The sequence below is a fragment of the Nannobrachium achirus genome (genome assembly GCF_963921795.1).
Source record: "Nannobrachium achirus genome assembly, chromosome: 24".
NCBI classification, from domain to species: Eukaryota; Metazoa; Chordata; class Actinopteri; order Myctophiformes; family Myctophidae; genus Nannobrachium; species Nannobrachium achirus.
In genome coordinates, this window is record NC_137831.1 from 36,095,051 (window position 1) to 36,102,969 (window position 7,919).

A 7,919-nucleotide genomic window follows, 5' to 3' on the forward strand; every position below is an offset into this window, starting at 1 on the left:
GTAAAACTGGAAAGATGTATGTTTTAAAAATGAAAATTGCCTCTCTGAAATGTTGACGTCCTCACAAATATAGTAGTACCAATGTGTGTGTGTGTACCGTTGTTCCCTATTGAGCTTGGCACATTTCCTGAGGCAAGCTGCCCAGATCACACATGTCACGTGTCTTCTTATTTTTTTCACTCTCAAAAGGCACCTGCAATGTAGTGCATTTGAAACTACAATGCTAGTGCACATCACTGGGTGATCACTGCTTGCCTCCTGTGAATTGTTTTATCTTAATGTCTGTTTATTTTCTGTTTATTTCGTTGCCGATTGAGGTCAGCAGACAAAGTGACGTAAGTGAGATGAAAAAACCTGGGTGAAATGTGCCAATCTCAACAGGAAACAACGGTATGTTTTCACACCCCGGTAGAACAGGCTGGCATCTGGGTAAAGATAAAGACAGAGTGAGAACCTGCGGCACCTTGGCAGCGGTGTGTGTGTGTGTGTGTGTGTGTGTGTGTGTGTGTGTGTGTGTGTGTGTGTGTGTGTGTGTGTGTGTGTGTGTGTGTGTGTGTGTGTGTGTGTGTGTGCGTGCGTGCGTACCATGGGGCACGTTGGCAGCTGTTGTGAGGGCTGGCATGAAGACATTCACACCTACAAGGATGACATCACTGTGGTTTAAAACCTTTGGGGGGCCCTCCTCCTCTTCTTACATCTGACACAAGCTAAGAAGCCCTCACATCACGTGCACGCACACAATACACACACGTGAAACGCAGACACGCACGGCGACCACACACGCACCAGACTGCAAGGTGAAAGACATGAGGGATATTGCCTTTGCCCGGCACGGAGTCATTGGGATAGACAGTTGTCCAGTACCGACAGGTACAACGGGCAGGGGCGTCACAAGGGGGATGGAAGTGGGACTGAGTTACTAGTCTTAACCACTAGACCAAAGGGATATCCCTGTGGACCGGGGCAGATGCTTTTGAGGCCATCAGGCTAAGGCAGCGATTCACTCTACTACATATATTTCCATAACAGTACAGTGAAATAGGTTCGCTCAGTGGTTCTCAACCTGTGGGTGGGAACCCCCAGGGGGGACCCCAAATTATTTTGGGGGTTCCCCAGATGATTAACTTAATGTGCAACATTGTTTTCTCACTCCACAGTAAACAAACCAAAGTTTAAGTGTAGGCTATAGATAGACGGTATCAGCGACAATACTTTTAATATACCGTACCTCTAAAATGACAAATTAAACATTGGCCAAATTGTCCAATATTAGAGGAATACATTTTGAACGCAAAATGTAATGTTTCAACTCTTAGTGCTCGTCAGGGTGGGGGGTCCCCAGTTAAAATATGATTATGTTGAGGGTCGCGGCCTGAAAAGGTTGAGAACCACTGAATTAGTTGACAGTGAAAAGTCATACATCACACATTGCCCTGCACTGCATCGATGAGAATTTTGGCGTCTCTCTGCGTCAGTGAGGACAGAGAGAAAGAAACCTACGGCTGAGCCAACCCTGCAAACACTTGTAAATCACTGTTGAGAGAGAGAGAGACAGTATCATGCGGGGTGAGTGACGCGGATGCCGACGTTCCTCTGGCAGTGCAGGATGTCAGTGATGGAAGAACTCCCGATGTTTTACCACGATTTACACATATTCTGCTGAAAGTACAAGTCCTGTATTCAAAAACAAAAATGTGACTCGACTAAAACGTGTTAAACCTTAAAATAAGGGATAGGGAAATTGCTCATCACGTCATGCAGTATGTCTCGTTTCACCACCTTTTATAAAGTTTACAAAATGTGTCAAATGTTTTCAAATAGACACAAATATAACCAAAGTGTTACACAAAATATTTTCTCTTATTTTTTTTTGTGTGTTAAATCCATTTTGTTGCTTTGAACTTATTTCTTATATTTTTGTTATTGCTAACAATAAAAATCTACAAAGTATAGTACATGTAAGTAAAGTTTGCAAGCAATTGTGGTGGAGTACAAAAGCACAAGTAATAATAATACAAATTGTCAATGTCGGGCAGAAACCTCATATCTCCAAGTTTCGAGTTTGTATGTTTTTTTCACCAAGTAAAGCCCTGCATGCTTCGTCACACAAGGCTGTCGCACAAAGGTAACCTTTGCAGCAGATCTACAAGCTTGTAGATCGGCTGTTTTCACTAGTTTAGTTAATTTTTAAAATGATAAATACAAAACGAACGGTCTTGGACATACAAGGTTTCCACCTGACAACGACGAAATGTTAGATTAAAATACAGAACTTGAGTAAATGTACTTTGCAGTGCTGATAGGTGGGAGGAGATGGTGAAAGATGAAGGATTTTCCATGTGGAGAGAGATGGGTCTCTGGCAACGTCCCACAATCCCTTGCGGTGAACCGGCTCGCTCGCTTGCATTCTCTACACTTCGTCCCACACACCCGCACACACACACACACACACACATGCACGACACTGCACAGCACGAGCACACACACACACACACACACACACACACACACACACACACACACACACACACACACACACACACACACACACACACACACACACACACACACACACACACACACACACACACACACACACAGACAGACAGATACACACGGGACACAAGCTTAGCTGCTGACTGAGCTACTGAAAAACAATAACTAAGAAAGCATGCACGCGCGCGCATGCAAACACACATACACACACAGGGATTGGTGGGATTACTTACTCAAGTAAACTCGGTACTTTTACTTAAGGGTAGGCCTACTTTTTCCACTACTGCCCATATCTAATCTTGGCAGAGCGATGTCTTTCCATGAAAGACTGAGTTACTGCTCTCTCCCAGTGTCAAGGACATAGCATTCTAACGTCTGACGGTGTCTAATATAATGTGTGATGTCTGATGCAGTGCAGTGGTGCTCAACCTGTGGGTCATGACCAGGAAAATCCCATCTGTCTGGTGATGAGAAGCGGCCTCCTCATGCATTGAAGGAAGCATGAGCTCAGTTCGGGTCACCCAGGTTGGCAGAGGGAGAGTAGCGCCCATAGCTTAGTATTTTTTTAAATAGGTTACACAATTGTGAGTGCCAGCATCTTTTCCAATTTTGGTGGGTATATGTGCCAGCCTTTTTTGACCATTTTGCCACAACTCTGCAGAGCCACAGTGAATCCAAAAATAGTAAGATATGAGCAAATTTCATTCTGAATGAAGATTAGAATGCCTACTTTCACCTGGAAACATTATGCAATAAAAGGCAACACCTGGTGATTTTCGGGATAGGCACCACAGACATGAAAATAACCACCCGGAAATCTTTGGGATAGGCACCAAATGAGAAGAAGAAAAATAAAATCAAACTTTGATTGTCATGTTTTATTAATGGCTTCTATTTCAGCATGCCAACTTTACAGGAAGAGAAGAATGATCGATGATATCACTGGTAGAAGGGTTTCTGGAATTCACCCTTTGTTAGCCTTTGGTCCCTGACTGACCAACCAGCAGGCTCTATCTACCTTGACACGCCCTGGTTACCCCTTTGTTATGTTTAATTTGGTAAAACATTATTTTTGGAGAAATGAAAACATTCAAAAACATGCTGAGTCACTATACTGCCACTGAGCAGCTCCATTTTACTGAAACCAAGTTTGAAATTAGAATTGAACACACAACTCAGCAACCAATGGGTGTGAAGAGGGAGGGGACAACAGGCGGGACTTGACAAAGGGTGAATTGCCCAATGAGACAGATACAGCGCCATCTTATAATTAGCATTGGTGAAGAGCAATATGGAGATGAGGTCGGAAATGGGTTAAAAATAAAAGCACTCCTTAAAGCACTCCTCTAAAACATGATTATCAGGTATTATGATTATACTAGGAGGAAGATTTCTTTCCAAAAAAGTGTACAGAAAGAGTTAAAATTATGTTTTTATGTGGCCACACCCACCAGTTCATTGGTATGCATGGTTGTCATGGTGGGTGGTGACCCAGCTGATGTTAGCCACACCCACGTATGTTGGGTGAATGGTAATTAGGGGAGGGGTTGATTCTGTGATGTAATAAGTATGTGTGTTTTTGGACCGGCACGTTTGACCCCACAAGGTGGCAGCCTACAGCTAAAACCCAAATAGAAAGGCAATACATAATTGCTCATAACAACCACACCAGGGGGTCTAATGGAGTACTGTCAACCTCCTAGACACACGAAAACCAGAAAAAGTACAAAACTATGGCACCGCCTCTTTAAGTCCTACTTAAAGAATGCAGAAAAAAGCAATGTTTCCACCAATGCTAATGTTTGACAATGTCTTCCAACACATAAATAAAGGCTAAAGTAAAACAGTGTCTGTTTTATGGCAAATTGAAGCATTATGGAGTATAAAGGTAAGAGAAGACACATGGCGATGACAGCGTGCACTTCCTTGTTTGGCTCTCTGTCCACGACTCATCTCAAATGTTGTTATAATAAACAGTACACATTTTTATTTATTCCCCCTGAGGGGGAATGTTCAGAATGTAAACCCACGTGAATCATTAAGTGCTCCTACGACATCCATAAAGGCTTAATTCAAACGCTATGTTGGCCGTGGCTCTCAGGTTGCCACACAATGCGAGAATATGTTGGTCTACGACGGAAAGACGGGCCTGTAAGCCAACACCACCTGAGACCACGTGAGATTTGAGTGTGCCATATGCAGGGGCGTCACAAGGGAGGGGAAAGTGGGACTGAGTTACTAGGGCCCAAGGTGGAGGGGCCTTAATTATTTTATGCTTTAGCTAAAAAATAGCAGATATGCAAGCTCGCAGCGAGGCACTCAGTGCTGCGCTGTGAGCTTGTATAACTGCTATTTTTGAAAAGTCGTGAAAATGTGTGCAAATCTTTGAATATATATATTTTTTTTTAAGCGAACATTTGTTACTCAAATTTTGCTTATGCTGGTCCCTGGAACTAAATATTTTGAGATGGGGGTCCGTGGACAAATACATATCATTTTGGGGGTCCTTGACATGAAAAAAGTTTGAGCATAGGTTTTTCAAAAAACCTTAGAAGGATTTGAAATATTCAGACTTTTCACGATTTTTCGAAAATAGCAGATTTACAAGCTCGCAGCGCAGCACTCTGTGCCACGCTGTGAGCTTGTATATCTGCTATTTTTTCAATAGTTAACACACAAAATATTGCGTAATAATGCGTCCCCAGTCTAAATGGTTTAGTAGAACCCCCTCCCCTATGAAGAACATTCATGGGGGAACTTTCATGAATCATTGTACCCAGGGCCCAGAATTTGGTGCGACGCCCCTGGCCATATGCTCAAGTCAAAGTCACGATAGATCGATGAATGCCGACAATTGCGGTGATCCCAGTGTACGTCCATGTTTCAGGTCTGAGGAAGCTCGATAAAAGAGGGCCTCTGTGTCTCACTGGTGGGCTGTGGACAGCAGGGACGTGCAGAGAATGCTAGAGAGGCAGGGGCTGAAATTTCGCTATTTTCGTTACTCTATATACCACACTAAACTAAGCAGTAAAAAGGCAATACTGGAGATGTGGTGTACAGCATGGATTTCTACACAGTGAGGACAATTCTTTCAACACAAGATGCTGCGTTCAAGTTCAGGAGAGTTTGGACAAGGCAATTCTCTTGAATGCTGCCTTCAGGTACAGACATGGAAAGATGGCATTTTCATTTCTTTCACCATAGTGAAAAACGGCATTCATGGTCTGGAGAGGGCACTTTTTACAGACTGTTTAAAGGGCAGGGGCTCAAGCCCCCTTTCATGTCTATGTGTGCACGTGCGCGGTGGACAAAAAACCCCTGAGGGGCTTGTGAGCGTATGTTTGTTTTGTATTAATACATCTAGTACAAAGTAAATAGTAGCTGGTAACAGTTGTGGTGGAGTAAGAACAGACCCAACCTCCACTGTGTGCTAACTGTACAATTATCATTAAAATAATAACTATGACTGACGACGGGGTGAAGTCTCTGTCATTATCTGTCCTTTTCCTCAGCGTACAGTAGAGGGAGGACGTGCAGAGAATGTTAGAGAGGCAGGGGCTGACATTTCTAAAAGGGCCTTTTGGTGAAAATATTAAAAATAGCAGACCTCCAAGCTCGAGCTTGGAGGTCGGCTATGTTCGATGCTTGATTTCTACACAGAGAGGACAATTCTTTCAACATAAGATGCTGCTTTCAAGTTCAGGAGAGTTTTGGACAAGGCAATTCTCTTGAATGCTGCCTTCAGGTATGGCATGGAAAGAGGGCATTTGCAATTCTTTCACCATAGTGAAAACTGCATTCATGGTCTGGAGAGGGCACTTTTTACAGACAGATAAAAGGGCAGGGGCTCAAGCCCCTATGTCTATGTGTGCATCATATCATGTGCCCGGTACAGTATACGCTCAGCCAATGAAAGTGTCTAAAAAAAAGAAGGAAAAAAAAAGGATCAGACATTAAGAGGTTGGGTTTAGGGTTAGGATTGAACATTTAGACTAGAGCAGGGTTCTTCAACGTTTACAGAGAGAGATGAAGCAGGGATGCAGATTTTCATCGATAGAGATTGATGACTTGTTTGACAGCACTGTCATCAGTCTATGTTGGATTTGTGTTTTTAGTTAAATTGACCTTTCACTCTGTAGCCTACTTGCAGTTTGCTCTTCTTTTTTTTTTACCTCTACACCGAACCTATTTGCCAAAAATAGCCGATCTACAAGAACTTGTAGATCTGCTATTTTTGGCTAAAGTTCTCAGAAGGGATGCGAGGGTTCAAGTTGTTAATTTAAAAGAATGATCATATCACAAATATTTGGCGGCCCCCTGTAGTAACTCTGAGGACCCCCTGGGGGACCCGGACCCCCTGTTGAAGACCCTTGGACTAGAGGTTAGGTTTAGGAGTTAGGGTTAAGATTAGACAGAGTCTGGTTTAGGGGTTAGGATTAAGTAAGACATTTAGAGCAGTGGTTCCCAAACTTTTCAGCTCGAGACGCAAAAGAGAAATTACACGTTTGCCCTGGACCCAAACTAATGAAAACAGCAGAACTACAATCTCAGAACCCATCGCTTTGTGCCGTGTTGTGAGCTTGTAGATCGGCTATGTTCACTACTTAGGGTTTTTAGGGTTTAGGGCAGGGGTCTTCAACAGTGGGTCCAGGACCCCTAGGGGGTCCTCAGAGTTACTACAGGGGGTTCTTCAAATCTTTGTTTGATAGAAACTTGTTTCTCCTTTTTTATATTAACCACTTGAACCCTAACGTCCATATTCGGAGAACTTTAGCCAAAAATAGCAGATCTACAAGCTCACAACGCCTCGCGCTGCGAGACGTTGTGAGCTTGTAGATCGTCTATTTTCGGCAAAGAGCTTTGATGTAGAGGGGGAAAGAGCAGACTAAGTACAGAGTGAAAGTTCAAGTTTATTAGGTAATGACGGCTCAAGTGGTTAAATATCTGAAAACACAAATTGACATGAAACCAAAAACACACTGATGATTTTGCTGTCAAACAATGAAACTATATGGAATCTATGAACAGGTTGTGGGGGGTCCCTGCTTCATCTCTCTCTCTCTCAACTAAGGGGTCCTTGGCCTGAAAACGTTGAAGACCCCTGGTTTAGGGTTTTTAGGGTTTTTAGGGTTCAAACTGAAAACTACTTTTGCTTTGGTTCAAAACGTGAGTATAGTTCTTCCACCAAGTTATGGAGGGGGAGGGGGGCTGGAACTTCCGATCCTGGAAGCCGCAGAGGTCCCCCCCCCCCCCCCCCTCCACCTCCCGACACCCGGCACAAGAATGCAAGGTGCAAGAGCAGCAATTTCCCCCCCTCTGTCTTAACACGCCACACACAGAGGCCATCATTATGCCCCTGCGCACGCGCACGCGCACACGCACACGCACACGCACACGCACACGCACACGCACACGCACACGCA

General features: G+C 43.8%; 1 pseudogene across 1 annotated transcript in view; it reads right to left on the reverse strand.

The window, feature by feature from the left end:
• Positions 1–5,379: 5,379 nt before the first annotated feature.
• Positions 5,380–7,919, reverse strand: part of LOC308280262 (fumarate hydratase, mitochondrial-like) — a 59,329-nt pseudogene continuing 56,789 nt past the window's right edge. The window contains exon 3 of the transcript in view: positions 5,380–5,430. The product of the transcript in view is annotated as a fumarate hydratase, mitochondrial-like (transcript). The remainder of the gene's footprint in view (positions 5,431–7,919) is intronic.